This window comes from Phoca vitulina, unplaced genomic scaffold (genome assembly GCF_004348235.1).
Source record: "Phoca vitulina isolate PV1807 unplaced genomic scaffold, GSC_HSeal_1.0 scaffold24, whole genome shotgun sequence".
Classification (NCBI taxonomy): domain Eukaryota; kingdom Metazoa; phylum Chordata; class Mammalia; order Carnivora; family Phocidae; genus Phoca; species Phoca vitulina.
In genome coordinates this window covers 28,659,388-28,680,895 of record NW_022589727.1, presented here as the reverse complement: position 1 = coordinate 28,680,895, position 21,508 = coordinate 28,659,388, and the positions used below count along the sequence as shown (strand labels likewise).

Genomic DNA, 21,508 nt, shown 5'->3' with positions numbered 1-21,508 from the left:
GCAAGGTCAACATTGTTACATGCAATGTTGCAACCCTACAACCATTGGAACTATGTGACGACCTGGTTGAAAAAATGATTTTAGGATATAAGAAAGTTCTACAGCCTTGGGTAGGTTCCTAGGTACTCATAAAGGAGAAAACAAAAAGGGATTGTCTTAAGGATAGAAACCAAGATTTATTCACCTTTTTAATCCTAGGACCTAGCTTTGAGGGTCCTCAGTAAAGACCTGCTAATGCATGAATAAGCAAATTAAAGAAATACTACCTTGTAGATGCTACAAATCCCAGGCAATCTTGGTTGTCAGGAATTTCCTTGTCATGAGACATTTAGAGGGGAAGAAAGAGATCTATGAGGAAAAGGTTAAGCAATTAAATTAATCCTAGATTTTAAAACTTAAATAAGTACCCTAAAATTTCTACAGTGACTGGTGAAACAAAAGAGAGCATACAATTTCCAAATTAGTAGAGGGAAAAACAGAATGCTACATAAAAATACAATTAATTAAAAATAGGCAAAAAAAAGTGGATGGAGGGAAGAAGAAAAATTGGAACAAACATAACTCACAAAATAAGGTGACAGGATTGAACTCACATACATATCAGTACTCACAACAAATTAGAGCTGTACTAAGTGGTAAATTAGTAGAGTTTAAAGGTAAAAGTGTAAGACTTAATTGAAAGAATAAAATCCAGCTATTTGTTATCTATAAGAGTGACAACTAAAATAGAGAGGTTGAAAATATATATAGGAAAATACTAATTAGAAGGAAACTGGCATACTTATATCGAAATTAGGGCAAAATAAACTCTAAGACAAAAATATAATGGAAGACAATAGTATCTAATGTTCAATTCACTTGGAAGAGATGACAATCCTACACTTGTTTTTCCCTGATAACCTAGATGCAAAATACATGACCTCTTTTAACATGTCTCTTTTGGTAACTGTTGGATGAAATAGACAAAAAGCTAGTTAAGCATACAGAAACTATGAACAGCAAAATTTTTAAAAAGCTTGACCTAAAGACTACAGAGAACACTGCACTCAACACCGTTGTTAAAATACATAGAGTAGGGAAGATGGCGTAAGAGTAGGAGACCTGGATTTCGTCTGGTCCCAGGAATTCAGCTGGATAGGGATCAAACCATTCTCAACACCTACAAACTCAACAGGAGATCGAAGAGAAGAATAGCAGCAACTCTCTGAACAGAAAAGCGACCACTTTCTGGAAGGCAGGACGTGCGGAGAAGTGAATCTGAGGCGATATTCGGGAGGATAGATGGCAGGGGAGGGGGCCTTCATCGGCCGCTTCTGGCAAGTGATAGAGAGCAGAGCACAAAATCGGAACTTTTAGAAGTCGGGTCCGCTGAGGGACGTCACTCCAGTGGTTAAGCGGGGGGTGGAACCCTCCCTGGGACAGTGTGGTCTCAGGACTCTCAGGGTCACAGAAAGACCAGGGGTGCCTGAGTGTAGCAGAGCTCCTAGGTATCGGAGCGGGGAAGCCGGCTGCAGAGACGGAGCCAAGGCGCGGGCTCTCAGCTCAGGGTTGCCATAAACCGTGATCTGCGGCACAGTGGGGCCACTGCTCTTCCAGAGGGACCCAACAAGCGGCAGATCCGGGGAGACTCCCCTTCCTCCCCCGGGAGGAGCGGCGTGAGAGTGCACCGCAGGATCTGCTGGGTTTGGAGACTCCACACTGAGTCGAGTGCCAGAGATAGAAATGCTCGGTCACAGGCCGGGTGAGCACGGAGTGCGGCCGGAGACCGGGAGACGGGAGTGACTGACTGCTTTTCTCTGGGGGTGCACTGAGGAGTGGGGCCCCGAGTTCTCGGCTCCTCCGGGGCAGAGATTGGGAGGCCGCCATTTTCATTCTCCGCCTCCAAAGCTGTACGGAAAGCTTGCAGGGAACAAAAGCTCCCAAGAGCAAACCCAAGCAGATTACTTAGCCCGGACCGGCAAGGGTGGGGCAATTCACCACCAGCAAAGACATTTGGGAACCATGGCAACAGGTCCCTCCCCCCAGAAGATCAGCAAGAACAGCCAGTCAAGACCGAGTTTACCGATCAATGAGAACGGCAGAACTCCAGTGCTAGGGGAATAATGCACATAGAATTCATGGCTTTTTTACCATGATTCTTTAGTCTTTCAAAGTTAAATTTTTTTTTTACTGTCTTTTCTTTCTTTTATTTTTTTAATTTTTCTTTATCCCTTTTTCAACCAACATCTTATCAATCCCTTTTGTAAAAAAATATTTTTTAGTTTTCATTTTTAGGGCCATATTCTATCCTTTCATAGTAGTTACCCTTATTTTTGGTATATATATATAAGTTGTTCTCCCTTTAAAATTTTGAGATACAGTTTCTTCTGACAGATCAAAATATACCCTAAATCTCTAGTGTATGGTTTTGTTTGAGTCTCCTGCCTGATCTCATTCTCTCCCTTTTGTTTTTTTCTTTTTTTTAAAATCTGCTTCTTTCTTTTTTCAACCAACTTCTTATCAATTCCTTTTATAAAATCTTTTATAATTTTCATCTTTACAGTCATATTCCATCCCTTCATCATATTAATCCAAGTTTTTCTTTCTTTAAAATTTTGGGAGGCAGTTTCTTCTAACAGACCAAAATACGCCCAAAATCTAGTGTGTGGCACTGATCTATGCACCAGTCTGATCATATTTGATCACATTGTTTTTTTTTGTTTTTATCTTTTTCTTTTTTCTTTCTTTCCCTTTCTTTTCCCTCAGTTTCAGGGCTTTTCTGATTTGTTTAGTGTATATTTTCTGGGGACATTGTTACCCTATTAGCAGTTTGTTCTCTCATTCACCTATTCTCCTCTGGACAAAATGACAAGATGGAAAAAAACAGCTCAACAAAAAGAACAAGAGGCAGTACCGACTGCCAGGGACCTAATCAATACGGACATTAGTATGATGTCGGAAGTAGAGTTCAGAATCATGATTTTAAAGATACTAGCTGGGCTTGAAAAAAACATGGAAGTTATTAGAGAAACCCTTTCTGGAGAAATAAAAGAACTAAAATCTAACCAAGTAGAAATCAAAAAGGCTATTAATGAAATGCAATAAAAAATGGAGGCTCTAACTGCTAGGATAAATGAGGCAGAAGAGAGAATTAGTGATATAGAAGACCAAATGATGGAAAATAAAGAAGCTGAGAAAAAGAGAGATAAACAACTGCTGGATCACGAGGGCAGAATTTGAGAGATAAGCGATACCATAAGACAAAACAACATTAGAATAATTGGGAAGAAGAAAGAGAGAGAGGGCCAGAAGGTATACTGGAGCAAATTATAGCAGAGAACTTCCCTAATTTGGGGAGGGAAACAGGCATCAGAATCCAGGAGGCACAGAGAACCCCCCTCAAAATCAATAAAAATAGGTCAACACCCCGACATCTAATAGTAAAACTTACGAGTCTCAGAGACAAAGAGAAGATCCTGAAAGCAGCTCAGGACAAGAGATCTGTAACCTACAATGGTAGAAACATTAGATTGGCAACATATCTATCCACAGAGACCTGGCAGGCCAGAAAGGACTGGCATGATATATTCAGAGCACTAAATGAGAAAAATATGCAGCCAAGAATACTATATCCAGCTAGGCTGTCACTGAAAATAGAAGGAGAGATAAAAAGCTTCCAGGACAAACAAAAACTAAAGGAATTTGCAAACACGAAACCAGCCCTACAAGAAATATTGAAAGGGGTCCTCTAAGCAAAGAGAGAGCCTAAAAGCAACACAGACCAGAAAGGAACACAGACAACATACAGTCACCTTACAGGCAATACAATGGCACTAAATTCATATCTTTCAATGGTTACCCTGAATGTAAATGGGCTAAGTGCCCCAATCAAAAGACACAGGCTATCAGATTGGATAAAAAAACAAGACCCATCGATATGCTGCCTGCAAGAGACTCATTTTAGACCCAAAGACACCCCCAGATTGAAAGTGAAGGGGTGGAAAACCATTTACCATGCTAATGGACACCAAAAGAAAGCTGGGGTGGTAATCCTTGTATCACACAGATTAGATTTTAAACCAAAGACTGTAATAAGAGATGAGGAAGGACACTATATCCTACTTAAAGGGTCTATCCAACAAGAAGATCTAACCATTGTAAATATCTATGCCCCTAACATGGGAGCAGCCAATTATATAAGCCAATTAATAACAAAAGCAAAGAAACACATCGACAACAATACAATAATAGTGGGGGACTTTAACACCCCCTTCACTGAAATGGAGAGATCATCTAAGCAAAAGATCAACAAGGAAATAAAGACCTTAAATGACACACTGGACCAAATGGACTTCACAGATCTATTCAGAACATTCCATCCCAAAGCAACAGAATACACATTCTTCTCTAATGCCCCTGGAACATTCTCCAGAATAGATCACATCCTAGGTCACAAATCAGGTCTCAACTGGTACCAAAAGATTGGGATCATTCCCTGCATATTTTCAGACCACAATGCTTTGAAACTAGAACTCAATCGCAAGAGGAAAGTCGGAAAGAACTCAGATACATGGAGGGTAAAGAGCATCCTCCTAAAGAATGAATGGGTCAACCAGGAAATTAAAGAAGAATTTAAAAAATTCATGGAAACCAATGAAAATGAAAACACAACTGTTCAAAATCTTTGGGCTGCAGCAAAGGCAGTCCTAAGAGGAAAGTATATAGCAATACAAGCCTTTCTCAAGAAACAAGAAAGGTCTCAAATACACACCCTAACCCTATACCTAAAGAAGCTGGAGAAAGAATAGCAAATAAAGCCTAAACCCAGCAGGAGAAGAAAAATACTAAGATCAGAGCATAAATCAATGAAATAGAAACCAAAAGAACAGTAGAACAGATCAACGAAACTAGGAGCTGGTTCTTTGAAAGAATTAACAAGATTGATAAGCCCCTGGCCAGACTTATCAAAAAGAAAAGAGAAATGACCCAAATCAACAAAATCATGAATGAAAGAGGAGAGATCACAACCAACACCAAAGAAATACAAACAATTATAAGAACATATTATGAGCAACTCTATGCCAGCAAATTAGATAACCTGGAAGAAATGGATGCATTCCTAGAGATGTATCAACTACCAAAACTGAACCAGGAAGAAATAGAAAACGTGAACAGACCTATAACCACTAAGGAAATTGAAGCAGTCATCAAAAATCTCCCAAAAAACAAAAGCCCAGGGCCAGATGGCTTCTTAGGGGAATTCTACCAAACATTTAAAGAAGAATTAATACCTATTCTTCTGAAACTGTTCCAAAAAATAGAAATGGAAGGAAAACTTCCAAACTCGTTTTATGAGGCCACCATTACCTTGATCCCAAACCCAGATAGAGACCCCATCAAAAAGGAGAATTATAGACCAATATCCTTGATGAACATGGATGCAAAAATTCTCACCAAAATACTAGCCAATAGGATCCAACAGTACATTGAAAGGATTATTCACCACGACCAAGTGGGATTTACCCCTGGGCTGCAAGGTTGGTTCAACATCTGCAAATCAATCAATGTGATACAATACATTAATAAAAGAAAGAACAAGAACCGTATGTTCCTCTCAATAGATGCAGAGAAAGCATTTGACAAAGTACAGCATCCTTTCTTGATCAAAACTCTTAGAGTACAGGGATAGAGGGTACATACCTCAATATCGTAAAAGCCATCTATGAAAAACCCACAGCGAATATCATTCTCAATGGGGAAAAACTGAGAGCTTTCCCCCTAAGGTCAGGAACATGGCAGGGATGTCCACTATCACCACTGCTATTCAACACAGTACTAGAAGTCCTAGCCACAGCAATCAGACAACAAAAAGACATAAAAGGCATCCAAATCAGCAAAGAAGCAGTGAAACTCTCACTCTTTGCAGATGATATGATACTTTATGTGGAAAACCCAAAAGACTCCACCCCAAAACTGCTAGAACTCATACAGGAATTCAGTAAAGGGGCAGGATATAAAATCAATGCACAGAAATCAGTGGCATTCCTATACACCAACAACAAGACAGAAGAAAGAGAAATTAAGGAGTTGATCCCATTTACAATTGCACCCAAAACCGTAAGATACCTAGGAATAAATCTAACCAAAGAGGCAAAGGATCTGTACTCAGAAAACTATAAAATACTCATGAAAGAAATTGAGGAAGACAAAACAATGGAAAAACGTTCCATGCTCATGGATTGGAAGAACAAATATTGTGAAGATGTCAATGCTACCTAGAGCAATCTACACATTTAATGCAATCCCTATCAAAATACCATCCACTTTTTTCAAAGAAATGGAACAAAGAATCCTAAAGTTTGTATGGAACCAGCAAAGACCCGAATAGCCAGAGGAATGTTGAAAAAGCAAAGCAAAGCTGGTGGCATCACAATTCCGGACTTCAAGCTCTATTACAAAGCTGTCATCATCAAGACAGTATGGTACTGGCACAAAAACAGACACATAGATAAATGGAACAGAATAGAGAGCCCAGAAATGGACCCTCAACTCTATGGTCAGCTCATCTTTGACAAAGCAGGAAAGAATGTCCAATGGAAAAAAAGACAGTCTCTTCAACAAATGGTGTTGGGAAAATTGGACAGCCACATGCAGAAGAATGAAACTGGACCACTTCCTTACACCACGCACAAAAATAGACTCCAAATGGTTGAAAGACCTCAATGTGAGACAGGAGTCCATCAAAATCCTAAAGGAGAACACAGGCAGCAACTTCTTTGACCTCAGCCGCAGCAACTTCTTCCTAGAAACACCACCAAAGGCAAGGGAAGCAAGGGCAAAAATGAACTATTGGGACCTCATCAAGATAAAAAGCTTTTGCATAGCAAAAGAAACAGTCAACAAAACCAAAAGACAACCGACAGACTGGGAGAAGATATTTGCAAATGACATATCAGATAAAGGGCTAGTATCCAAAATCTATAAAGAACTTATCAAACTCAACACCCAAAGAACAAATGATCCAATCAAGAAATGGGCAGAAGACATGAACAGACATTTTTCCAAGGAAGACATCCAAATGGCCAACAGACACATGAAAAAGTGCTCAACGTCGCTCAGCATCAGGGAAATCCAAATCAAAACCTCAATGAGATATCACCTCACACCAGTCAGAATGGCTAAAATTAACAAGTCAGGAAACGACAGATGTTGGTGGGGATGCGGAGAAAGGGGAACCCTCCTACACTGTTGGTGGGAATGCAAGCTGGTGCAGCCACTCTGGAAAACAGTATGAAGGTTCTTCAAAAAGTTGGAAATAGAGCTACCATACAATCTAACAATTGCACTACTGGGTGTTTACCCCAAAGATACAAATGTAGGGATCCGAAGGGGTATGTGCACCCCGATGTTTATAGTAGCAATGTCCACAATAGCCAAACTGTGGAAAAAGCCTAGATGTCCACTGACAGATGAATGGATAAAGAAGAAGTGGTATATATACACAATGGAATATTATGCAGCCATCAAGAGGAATACAATCTGGCCATTTGCAACGATGTGGATGGAACTGGAGAGTGTTATGCTGAGCAAAATAAGTCAATCAGAGAAAGACATGTATCGTATGACCTCACTGATAATGAGGAATTCTTAATCTCAGGAAACAAACTGAGGGTTGCTGGAGGGGGGGGGGTGGGAGGGATAGGGCGGTTGGGTGATAGACATTGGGGAGGGTATGTGCTATGGTGAGCGCTGTGAATTGTGTAAGACTGTTGAATCACAGATCTGTACCTCTGAAACAAATAATACATTATATGTTAAAAAAATAAAAAAGAAGAAGAAGATAGCAGGAGGGGAAGAATAAAGGGGGGGTATCAGAGGGGGAGATGAACCATGAGAGACGATGGACTCTGAAAAACAAACTGAGGGTTCTAGAGGGGAGGGGGGTGGGAGGATGCATTAGTCTGGTGATGTGTATTAAAGAGGGCATGTTCTGCATGGAGCAGTGGGTGTTATACGCAAATAATGAATCATGGAACACTACATCAAAAACTAATGACGTAATGTATGGTGATTAACATAACTTAAAAAAAAGAATTCAAAAAAAAAAAGAGGGAGAAAAAATATACATAGAATAGTTAAGAAAGTTGACCATGTGTAAGGCTCTAAATAGTGTCCACAAATGTCGATGAATTTCCTCTGCTCGTAGTGCAATTAAGTTAGCAATCACTAATAAGAACGCAACAAAAAAAAATCTTCCTATGCACTGATAAATAAAACACACACTCACGCACTCACATGCTCTAAATAACTCATGAGTCAATGAAGAAATGATGAAAATTACAAAATTAAACACTCAAAAGTCAATGATAACAGTACTCAGCTCTTACTTAGAGAAAAAATGAAGAGCCTTAAATGCTTACATTAGAAAAAAGAAAGCTTGAAAGTTAATGTGTTTAGCACCCCATTTAAGAATAAGAAAAGAAACTCAAGAAAGTAGAAGGAAATTAATAAAGAGTGGGAACAGAAGGAATCTTTAAAAATGCAATATTCAAGATCAACAAAGCCAAAAGTTATTTCTCTGAAAAGGCGAATAATAAAACTAACACACCTCTGGCAAGAATATTCAAGAAACAAGAAAGACAGAAGGTGCAAATAAACAACATTAATAATGAAAAAAGAAAAAAAGGAACATGAGTGCAGACAAATTAGAAAGATAATAAAATATTAATACATGTATGCCTCTACATAACAAAGTTAGACAAACTGCACAAATTCCTATGAAAATATTAACTATAACTATTGAAAACTTAGTAATTAAAAACTTTACCATGAGGAAACTGCCAGATCTAGTCAGTTCCACAGGCTACTTCCAAAGATAATTTGAAATCTTAACCAAAAAAAAAAGAAAAAAATACAGAGTGCTATCCCATTCATTTAAAAAAGTACATGGGGTGCCTGGGTGGCTCAGTCGTTAAGCGTCTGCCTTCGGCTCAGGTCATGATCTCAGGATCCTGGGATCGAGCCCCACATCGGGCTCCCTGCTCCGCCGGAAGCCTGCTTCTCCCTCACCCACTCCCCCTGCTTATATTCCCTCTCTCGCTGTGTCTCTCTCTGTCAAATAAATAAATAAAATCTTTAAAAAAAATAAAAAAGTACATATACTTTTCATTCTAAAATATAAAAAAGGGAAATAGAAGGATAATTAAGGGACCAGTCTCATTCGTGAACATAGATGCAAAAATCATTAGTGAACAGTATTCAGCAATGTTTAATATGTATATGACCAAGTTAGGTTTATTCCAGGAATGAAGAGTTGGTTCAATATTAGAATATTAATTATATGAATGAACTCACCACACTAACGTATTAAAGAAATCAAGTAATTATTTTATATGACAATAAATGCTGAAAGAGCATTCTATCAAATTCAATATCTATCCATGGTAAATAATATCAATAAACCAGGGATGGGAGGGAATATCCTCAACCTAATCCCAACTAATTATTAATCATTAAAAGAATTTTCTCTTAAGATCAGGACCAAGACAATGATGCTTACCAACCTAAGCTTTATTCAATGTTGTACTGAATGTTCTAGTCAGCTTTATAAATAAGAAGAAATAGATAAGATGTATAAGGATTAAAAAGAAACAAATAGTCATTAATGAGAGTAGACGTGGTTTCTCCACAGAAAACTCTAGAATAATCTATAGACAAATCACTGAAATAAAGATAGCTGAAAAATGTTTCTGGACATAGGAGCAATATACAAAAGGCAACAGCATGTGTGTGTGCACATAAACATGTACACACCCACATATACACACACACACACCCCTCTATATACTTATGCATGTATTCTATATACTTGCAATAAAAAGAAAATGTAACTAATTTTTTAAGATCTTATTTATTTATTTGACAGAGAGTGAAAGAGAGAGAACGAGTGGGGGTAGGGGCAGAGGGAGAGGAAAAGGGAGAAGCAGACTCCCTGCTGAGCAGGGAGCCTGATGCGGGGCTCAATCCCAGGACCCTGAAGTCAAAACCTGAGCAGAAGGCAGACACTTAACCCACTGAGCCACCCAGGTTACCCACTTTATTTTTTTTTTTAAGACTTATTTAAGATTTATTTATTTATTTATTTATTTAAGATTTATTTTTACTTATTTTAGAGAGATAGTGAGAGAAAGAGAGCGCAAGTGGGGGTGGGCAGAGGGAGAGGGAGAGAGAATATTAAGCAGACTGCAAGCCGAGCGTGGAGCCTGATGCGGGGCTTGATCTCATGACCACCCTGGGATCGCGACCTGAGATCACAACATGAGGCAAAACCAAGAGTCGGATGGTGGACCAACTGTGCCACCCACGTGCCCCAAGAAAATGTAACTTTAAAAGATGCTATTGCCATAACAAAAAAAGTACACATAGCTAAAAGATGTACAAGATTTTACGGAGAACTTATTGAAACTTTACTAAAAATTATAAAGGAAGAGCCAAATAAATGGAGACATAAACCATATTAACAAATAGGAAAATCTAATATTGCCAAGAGGTCAATTCTCCCAAGATTGGTAAATGGATCCCATACAATTCCAAACAAAATTACACAGTTTTTCATGAAGTTGGCTGTATAAAATGTCCACATTTGTTTTTTAAAGATTTTATTTATTTATTTGACAGAGAGAGACACAGTGAGAGGGGGAACACAAGCAGGGGGAGTGGAAGAGGGAGAAGCAGGCTTCCCGCTGAGCAGGGAGCCCGATGTGGGGCTCAATCCCAGGACGCCAGGATCATAACCTGAGCCAAAGGCAGATGCTTAATGACTGAGCCACCAAGGTGCCCCATATAAAATGTCCATATTTTCCATGGACAAGGTGATTTGTGGATTAGGGAAGCACAAAGCCTAAGGACTGCCAACACATTTCTAAAGGAGAACAAGGTAGGCCATCAAAGAATGCATACAAGTTAGTAAGAGACCTTAACACCCTAGTGTTTTTTTTTCTGTCAAACTCTTTTTTCACCTGTCAAACTGGCAAGGGCTAAAAATAAAAACTGACTATTGCTCATTGTAGTGCAGGTGTATTGAAATAAGCATTCTCATGGAGACTGCTTATGATGAGTGTGAATTGGTACAACCTTTTTGGAAAGCAAGTTGTCAATGTGCATGAAGAACCTTAAGCACCTTATATACTTTGAACCAGTGATTCCATCTCTTGAAATCTATCCATAGAAAACAATGGAGATAAATCCAAAGAATTATTCATAGCACTGTTCAAGATAAAGCCGTAGGAAACATTTGTGATACAATATTAAGTGGGAAAACACGGTATGAAACTATATAATGATTTTAATGCATTAAAATATTGGATGTACTGAAATGTACTGAAAATTGATAGTGGGTTTATGGGTGATTTTTTTCTTTTTTTCTTTATACTTTTCTTAAAATTTCCAAATTTCTTTCAAAAATTATGTGTTGCATTTATTTATTTATTTAAGATTTATTTTAGAGAAAGAGAGAGAATGCATGGGGGCAGGGACAGAGGGGGAGAGAGAGAGAGAATCCTCAAGCAGACTCCCTGCTGAGGGAGGAGCCCCACGTGGGGCTTGATCCCAGGACCCTGAGATCATGACCTGAGTCCAAATGAAGAGTAGGATGGTCAATCAACTGAGCCACCCAGGTGCCCTCATGTTGCTTTTAAAGGAAAACAACAATAAAATCGGGACTTGGAAACCTTTAAAGACATTTTTTGTTACTCTCTATCCTACAACTGTTTTTCATCATTAAAATAGAGAAAAAATAAAAGCCAGCATTCTCTAGGCAGATAAATTATGTTAATTGGATTTACAGTATATTCTCTTCATGTTTCAAGAAATAGGCTTAAAATACACGTAGTAATCAGCCAAGTGAAATACTTTGGCCGTAAAATTGGCAAAGAATTCAAATGCATAATTACCTAAAGCACATAAATACAATATATATAAAAACATATGCTGTATATTTGTAATTAACAATGAAGACATTATAACTGTTCAGTATCTCTTGTATAATTTCCCAAAAGTAAACAGATAAAAGGTATTCCTAAAGGGCAAAAATAAAAGATAAAGGGAGTTAGAAATTTTTTAAATACGTAAGATACTGAGTAATACAGGCAAATTCCAACCTGGATGTAAAACTACTTTTATTTCAAAAGATGCAAAAGAAAAAATTGGAAAATTTAGCACATTTTCTTTCTTTTCAGTGATAGAGCAGGTCAAAAAGATTATGGGCTCTGATTCAATATTATTTTGCTCTGAATAATACATGGAACGATCATGTGAATTGATACAATATGATATGTGAAATTAAGTAATTCAAAACATTTAATCCATATATTTCCTTATTATTCATGATCCTTAAAAACTGGGACAGTAGGGGTTAAAGACATATTGGAATTATGATCATAAACACATTTCAGACATGGTAAGGGCTTGATATAAAAATGTACTAACATTCTTACCATATCCTCTCAATTCAGAGTTCTTGGTGTTTTGGAAATGGGGTGGGAGTTAGAAGTCACAGTGGGAAGGGGTTGAGTTGGAGGAACAGAGGGGAGGAAAAGCTAGAAAGGTCATATTGGGATGGAAACCACCTCCTTCAGAAATGCTGAATAAACTCACAACTGGCAAGGCAGAGCCAGAGAGCTGCCCGTGGATGCTGGTGAGTGATGGCACCTATACAGTGACCGCTGGGCTGTGGCTCTCAGGCAGTCAGGTTGCCCACTGGAAAACATCCCATCCGTGGGCATTTGTCAACCAAACTGGAAGTCTGGCATCCCTGAGGGACAGCACTACCCTGATGTCAGAGACATACAGTGAGCACTTGGTCTCCACAACTGATTGAGTTTCTTCAGCGAAGGTGAGTGGTTTGCTGGAGGGTCCAGCAGTCTCTTCAGTGACATGACAGGTCAACGGCTTGGGACCCAAGTCTTCTGACTGCCAATCAATTGTCCTTTCTACTGTATAGCACTATTGATGGGAAAAAATGATTGACTTTTCAACTAGTTATTTTTTGTATCATTCAGTCAAAGCTTCAAGGTGTTATCTTGGTTCTGCCTGGAGAGCAGAGAGCCAGTTAACAACACTGTCATCCTTGTGTTGTATCATTTCATTGAAAAGAGATTCAACATCTTCCAGAAAGGGTCTTTCAGAAAACGTTAGGCTTTCACACACATGTAAACACAAGTTTACATGTTCATTTTCTCCCTCTCTCCCTCCCTGTACTGGGTTGCTTGGCAGTCATGATCCAGGGAAGCAGCTGATAGAATCCACACTCTTCAGAGCTATCCTTGATTTTAGCTTATCACTGGTCCTCGTGGGGTTCCGAGGAGCCAGGCAGGCTGATATCCGCAGACTGAGTCTCCTGTATTTCTTGACAATGAAAAACTAGAGCAGGAGAGGGGCAATGTTGGATTGACCTCACTCTCAGAGCTGGGGCACCGAGTGAGATTAATGGGCAGCATCTGCTGCTGCCGAGATGCAGAAAGGCAGAGTTGGCACTGTCAGTGGGACCCCAGGGCTGGATGCGTCCTCTGGCAGAGGACAGAACGCTTCAAAGCAAACAAAACCACAGAGAGGAAAAATAACACTCCTGCCATGAAATCACAAGTCAAATCAATAAACCACAAGGTTAATTTCCATAGGTTTGTAGCTCTGTGGTGTTGCGTGAGGAAGTGACTGGCACAATGGAAAGAACATGGGCTTTAGAGTCGACGGATATGGGATAAATCCTGCCACTCGATGGAGGGATGGCCTTGGGGAAGTTACTTAAATTTGGCATCATTTCCTTGTCTGTAAATGGGTATGATAATGATGTACTAGCTTTGTGGCTAGAAAGATCCCTGTGTGTGTGTGCGTGCGTATTTGTGTGTGTGCGCGTCTCTGTACAGTGCTGGACACATGAGGTGTTAAGACAGAGGTAGGTACCATCAATATCATGATCAAAACTCTAAGAGCCAGTTAAGACTTTATGAAAAGTCTGCTCCTCCAAACTTTGCTCCCTGCTGAAATATGTCCATGATAACACAAATTACTTTGATGAGCTTTCAAACTGTGTATAGTTTCTCTTCTTGGAATGGTCATGTTAAAGTCACACCTAAATAATTCTACATTATTTCTGTTGAAATTAAATAAGAAATTTAAAGCAAACATGGATTATAAATATTTATCCTAAAATTTTTAAACACATGGTTGGCATTCAGTGAGTAGAATGATCAGCTGGACCCACATCCATTAGTACCAGTTTTAAATGATTGGTTATTGGTAAGGTTCAACTTGGTCAGCACAGTTTTTTCTGGTTGGCTGTTGCTAACTCACTCGATCCTGTATGATGATTTATATCATTGTGTGTATTTTGTCATAGTTCTATCCATCTTTAATTTCATCTTCCCTTCTAGGGGTGTGTGTGTTTAAATACGCAGAAATCAATTTAGCAAATATAAAGTAACTTCTATTTAGCAGTGTTTGTCAAGTATCTATTGAATAAGTCAGTTAATATATAGCCTAGCATATTATCAGTTAAGATACTGCCCGCTGTATTATCCATTGATATGTTGCCTATTACGTTACTCGAACGCAGAGCTATGAGACAGTGGAGGGCCAGGTTGTTTCTGATTGTGAGAACCAGGAGAGCTCCCAGAGGAGGTAACATCTGAGTTGGGTCTATCAGAATCAGGCCCATGAAGAGGGAGCTGGAAGTTAGTCTAGGCAGAGGCCACAACATGAAGCGTTGCCCAGAGTCAGGAAGGTGCTTGGGGCAGAGAGATGACCGTAAGGCACGTGGTAGAAAGTGGCCGCAGTTCAAAATCAAGCCTGAAGAACAGGCTGAGATTACGTCATGGAGGTCTGAGGAGACCATGCTAAGGAGTTTCTCAGACTTGGAAGGAATCCACACAGAGTTTTGAGCACCACACGTAATAACATCTTTCTTTTACAAAGAAAACTGACTGCAGAGTGGAGAAGGAAGAGAGGACATGAGTGTGGAGAGGTAAGTTAGGGTACTTTTCACGATGGCTCAGGCAAGACGCAAGGACCAGGCAGTGGCGTTGGAGAGGAAGGGATGGAATTGAGAATGGTGGGGAGGGTGAGCATTCGGGACTTGCAGGCGGCTGATGTGGCAGTGAGGGCGACGGAGGGGGCAAGGACGGCTGTGCTGAGGCTCGCTAGGCCAAGTTAGTGGGAGGTGACACCATCCGACTGATCCCAAACACCCATGAGGTCAGTGAGAGCTAGGACACAGGCACATTTGCAGTCCCTTCTGGGCCGGGTCCTGTGACTAATGGCATCTGACACTAAAAGCATGTTAACAAGTGGGAAAAGTACTCAACTTCTCCCAGGGTAGAAAATTCTAACCACCAGCTTCCAAATGGAAACCAGACAGTTGACCAGAGGTGCTTGAAACAAGCTGGTAAATGTCTGGGCCATCAACTCTCATCAGAGGGAAGACACACTGTTGTAGGAAACAACAATTTCTAAGCAAATTTTCTGAAGTTTGAGCTTGTACGTGATATCATCAGGGGCATAGGCAAGAGACAACTGAATTAAAAAATCAGCTAACACATAAGAGGTCCTGAAAGCAAGCACGACAACATGGAGCATGCTAATAAAATAGAACAGACAATTTTTATATTTGCAGTTTAGAAAAAAAAACCAACGACTCATCGTAAAACCAACTCTTTCTACTGCATTATTTAAAAGCATGCAGAAACTTTTATCTACCAAGAAAGTATCTATAAACGCATGCGCTTGACTTGCCCCAAATAGCTTGAGCAACTTCAAAATTTCAGATAGAAGTTTTTATCATTTTCTCATGGACCAGCTCAGCATCACCATAATAATTAAAGGAAAAAACATGTCAAACCTCACTTGGCTGCTACAGCTATTGGAGGCACAGCTGTTGTGATTCTTAATGCGTTTACAGCGCCTGCCAATGCTCCGTCTAGCTCCGCATCCTTAAGCTTTCAATGGTTTTGCTTTGTTTGTTTTGTATCCTGTGGAACAGAAAATAACCTGCACTGATTGTGGCAATTGATTGACTCAGCTGGTGCCTCAGAATATGAAATGGGAACTGAAAAGCACATCTGAAAAGTGTGTGGGCTGGAGGTGAGCAGGAAGGGGGTGCCTCCAGCCCAGATTGCGCACAGAAGCATGGAACCAGCTGTGTCAGGCAATGGTTCTATCAGCTAAGGAACACAAAGTACCTTTTATTCTGCCTGCCTCTCCCTCTGTTTTCAGGGAGTGCACCGTTCTGAAAACTTTTCGAGAAGTATGTACAATTCTCCCTCTGTCAGCTAACCTCCAGCAGGGGGGAGGCAGGCAGCCCCAGGGAGGGCTGTCTTCCCAGGCTCTGGGGCTGTCTCCTCTAAGGATCCACATCTGTCTTCCCTGTCCTGTCCTGTCCTGTCCAAAGGCATCTGAAGCTGAATGAGGAATTGTACCTGCAAGGTCCACAGAGTGGAGGCGGGTTTCTTTAACGTTTCGTTGGCTTCCCTGAGGTGGGAGGCAAGTAAGCAAAAAACAGATGTTGAAGGGAAACTGAGATGTTTTAATAATAATTCCTTCTTCACTTGCTACAACTTGGTCAAATATGAACAAAAGTGCCAAATGTTAACAATTGTGCTCCATTTAACAAAATCGGCTATTTTGTTAACAGGGGAAAATATCTAATCCATACATTTTTTTTAAAGACTTATAAGGGGCTACCAGGAGATAGACATGTTTTAAAGACAATCCAGGGTTCAGAAAAATGCATAGGTTGTACTTAAGCCTGAAGATTTTGGCATAACATCTTCAATTTCCCAGTTTAAACTGAGCCGAAAAACAGTCTCCATGTTCAATTACAAAATCAATCACCAGCGCTTATACCCTTGAGAAATATACAGGAGAAAAGTAAGTGGGATGAGAAGAATACCTTCCTAAATATATTTAGATATATATGTATACACTTATTTTTTTTTCAAGAGCAGGCTGCAAAGCGTTACTTAGGTTTATAAGTTTTAGCTCCAGTAATTGGAAAATAAATTTTTGTGGCCCAGAGCAATACCATTAGCTAATGAAATAGTGCCATCTGTGTTTTTCCGGATGCCCTAACTGGGAGTAGTTTTAAAGTGCTGTCCTTCCTTTCTCTTAATTTTACAGTGATAGCAAAATGTGTTCTTTCAGAATTAAGCAACTCTGGTCCTACGTAAGATTAATGTCTTTTCTGCTTGGAGATCCAAAAGGACTTCGAATTAGTCATAAAATAGAGAACGAAAGAAGGACTTCTGGGGACCCCAGAGGGGGAGAGATTTGCTCTCCAACCCTGCAGGGTCCCCGCTGAGGCTCCCTGGGGCAGTGACAAGTGACAGGGCACAGGACACCCGTGTCTAGAATGGGGCCTGTCAGTTCAGGGAGGAGCAGCAGAGTCATCGGACTCCAGGGGACAGAGGCCCAAGTCTGCGGCGGGGGGGGGGCGGGGAGGAGGATGGCTCAGTCCTACCTTGTGTTCCTCCTGTGTAGCTATCTTTTTTTCTCCCATTTTTGGTAAACCCACAGATGTTCCCCAAGGGGTTAGCACAGACTGCTCTTTGCTTGTTGGGAGAAAGAACCAGCTCCTCTTCTGTAGCAACGTAAACAAACTTGCCCTTTCTGTTCCGTCTTTCTCCCGAGATCCCTGATCCACTCTCTGATGACAACCTGCCATTTTCTGTTCAAGTCAGCATGTTTACTTTTTTATTGTGATTCATGTCTGAGTTTCTTTTGAATCAAATTACTGCATTTCCCTGGTGAGATATGCCATATGACGATCTTGTTAGAACAAAATCAAATATAAAATTTGCACTCAGTGCTGCTCAGCCTCGTCCCCACCACGTCTTCCCTTTGGTTTGGACACACTTCTGGCGGCTACTTGAATGGTAATGAATCCTTCCAGCGCTTAGGACAATTTTCAGACATTTCTGTCTTGGAAAAGATAAAGACAGATGGGTTGAAACAGTGTCAACATAGAGAAAGTCATTATTGGGGCTGGTTTTCCCCAATACACATAGATTGAAGAAAACCAGAAAGACCAAGCGATTCATTTTGGCGAGTCACAGCAGCAACTGGAGACTTAAGTCTTGACATTTTATCCTCAGAGATGTAACATCATTCATTGTTTCACTGAATCCTGAAGCCAAGCATTCCATAGATTTTTTTTTTTTTCAATGGGAATGGAGCAATGTAGTTCATATTACACTTTTCAGTGAATAGTTTCTCCCTCCCCTGTACTTTTCTGGGTGCTGATTATCTTTCAAGCAATTTCTGTGTGCCTCATACAAATAATGTTTAACAACTAGGTTGTGCTAAATAGTGCAGGAATGAGTCTCCATCCAAATACAGGAGAGACTCATGTTATCTGAGTCTTTCTTCAGTTCCCACGGCTTCCAGAGTGGCGATCAAGCTTCTTGGTGGGATGCTTTGTGATCAGAGCCTGACTACCCATGACCCCCAGCCCTTCCTAGGATTGGGCACACAGCACTACCGCCATTTTGGAGTACACCCCATTCTCTAGCTTTTGTGTCTGCCTGGAATCTGCCCTCTTCCATTTCCTGGCCAACTCCCACTCACTTTTTTGAAGGAAGAGTCATCCTCGCTCAGTCTGGTACCCCAGACTAGCCAACGTGCCACCAGGGGCCTTGAAAGGACTGCTGCGAATCTCACTTGTGGGGTTTAAGCTGACAGACCTGCCGTAGTCCCTGTATGGCTGCTTCCTCCAGTGGCATGAGCTTCCGGAGGGTGAGCGCGGGGCAGGAAGTTCTCCACGTCCCCAGCACCCAGCAGTGCCAGATTCACAGCACCTGAGTAGTATACGCTGGCGAATTAACGAGCACAGCAACTTGTTAAATTAACTGCCTCTCCTCCAACTTTTGTTGCCAAAGACACCCTAGAAACTTTTTAAAAAAAATAAACAGTATTTGGTGGTCTATAGTCACACCATTCCCTAGGACTTTCCTAATTTAGATATGAAAATATTCTTTTAGCAATAAAAGGTGACAGCATCTATTTTGAAATACTTATTTTCTCAAACCCTTTATCCACAGAATCAAACCTACCTACTCATTTAAGTTACCTTTTAATGGGAACTTTGGATGATACATGATACATGGTAAGGAAACCACTGAGTGTTTTAGATGAAACAAAAATGTACTGAGCCATAGTGTGACTGGCTCATTCTATCCTCAGAGTGCTGAACACAAGAAATGACAGAGATGAACTGAAACCACAAAATGACACAATCTCCCTGTAAAGAACACGGTGTGAACTTTTCTCTTGGATCTTATTATAAGTTAGTATTTTTCTCTTTTACTGGTTAACACTTCAACTAAATGCCAGATTCAATTCTAGCACTTATGATGCTAAATGAGGTAATCCTCACAAGTTTCTGAGGTTGACACTACAGGTATTCCATTTTATGGATGAAGAAACCGAGGCCCAGACAGGGTAGTAGACAGCTTGCCCAAGGTCACACAGCTAAAGAGATGCAGAGATGAGCTGGAATACAGGCAGTCTGGCCCCAGAGCCTGTGTCCCAAACCACAGTGAGATTCACACCGCACCAGGCAGCCAGGGCACTCCTGACTTATGGTGTGGATTAAATGAAAGGCTGCACTCTCAGCTGCGCGGTTCACAGAGGTGTGTGTGAAGCACTAGGATTATCCCCTACAGAACCTTCCATTTCATAATTCTCCTCGTAACACCTCTCTGTTTGTTCCTGCTTTCCTCTCTAGCATATGTGCTTTTTAATTTTTTTCCCTTTCTTCTTCTTTCCCTCTTTAAAAAAACCCAACAAACTGATAATGGTCTTGGTGTTTAAAAAAGTATTTATCCCCCCACCCAGTTTATTGAGATGTAACTGACATGTAACATTGTGTCAGTTTCAGGTATGCAATGTGATGATTTGATACATGTATATATTACAGTCCTCTCTGATCCACTGAATACCTAGGATGAGAAAAAGAGTTTCTTGAAATGTAATTAATTAATACAATATTTTATTTCAGTATAACAACCCTTAATAAATCATCAATTATAAACTGCTTCAAATGAGTATAAACTGTTCTAGTTTGCACTTACAAGTCATATTTCCTCAGGAGATATGAATGGGAAATGATTTTTTTTTGTATGTTTTCAAATATGCCTCATCTATAGTGTGTTATAGGAAGTCTTGAGGAATTTTTATATAGTCCATGAAAAATGGGACTCAGGTGATTTTATGAATTGTATTTGAGCCTATAACTAATCTCTTTGACATTATTAACATCTTTAATAAACATCTGAGCAATATCTGCATTCAGAATATTGGATAGAACTAAGACATCATCTCTATTCATTAAGCTTATATTTTCTCACTAACCTAATTTTGTCTTTCATAAGATATTAATGCTTTTGGAAGTCTTACTCTTAATCCTATTAATTCGTAAGCTAGCCTTTAAAAGTGCATGAGGAAACATGCAAAGGCAGTCAGTTTCACCAAATTACAAGCTAAATTGTTAAAGGTAGATCTAAGAACTTTGGGGTTGCTAAAATGCAGAACTTTATCTGAAAATATTGCCTGGACTGAAATCCAACCCTCGAGGCCCAGTTTCCCTAGCGCAGCAGGCTTCTGAGCTCAGGTCACTGGCAACGCAAGGAGGATGCTCATGTCAGCAGAGCAGAGTGTGTGTCTGTCCGTTTGTCCGCGTTGGCCTAAAGACCCAGTCTTAAAAGCAGCCATAGCTCAGCTCTGACTGCTATAATGAAATCTCTGGCGATTCAGCTCAGAAGTGGGGCTAAACCCAAGACAACACAGCATATGGGGCATGAAATGAAGTATCATCAGTGTCCCTGAGGGGGGAAAGAAGCAGAGTTTGAAACTCATAGGGTACAGAGGTGGTAGGAACTGATTTCTAAAATACTCTTAATTCCAGACAAAATGTTTCCCAGCTGTGAGCTGGTTAGGGAGATGTAGTATCGCAGACACATTCTAAAATGGCCAAAGCTCCGTATCTATGTAATCTTGTTTGTACTGTATGCAAGCTGCTACTTTTTTCTCCACCAATGCATGTGAACTAATTTTATTTAATAAGGTAAAAAGAGAGGTCCACCCCCACTATCTTCCTCCCCCTCACCGGCCTCAGCCGCATGCACACACACTCAAGTGATGGGATGCTTCTTTGAACCCTACTTCTTCAAATCAACTAATTCTCTCCGGTTCTTGAACGACTTTCCAACAGAATCAGCTAGGGACTGAGGTGGTAAAGTGAGCCCTACATTTTAGAGAAGGTGAGAGAACATCACTGTGCCTGGAAATGTCCCCAGAAGCTGCCTGCACTAGATCTCAGCACAGCCACGCACTCTGGGCCGGCAGGACAGCGGCTGTCATGGCCGTGACACTAGCCAGCCTCCTTTCCTGGGGCCTAATCTCCACCACATGACATCACTGGTTGGTCTGTAATTGTTTTAAGTGGACAGTTTCTTCCTGGATAACTACCGCAACATTATTA

At 40.4% G+C, this 21,508-nt stretch overlaps 1 protein-coding gene across 10 annotated transcripts in view; it reads right to left on the bottom strand.

Annotated features, from left to right (window-relative positions):
* PTPRM (protein tyrosine phosphatase receptor type M) overlaps nucleotides 1–21,508 on the bottom strand; it is a 799,041-nt gene that overhangs the window by 127,213 nt on the left and 650,320 nt on the right. The window lies entirely within an intron of this gene.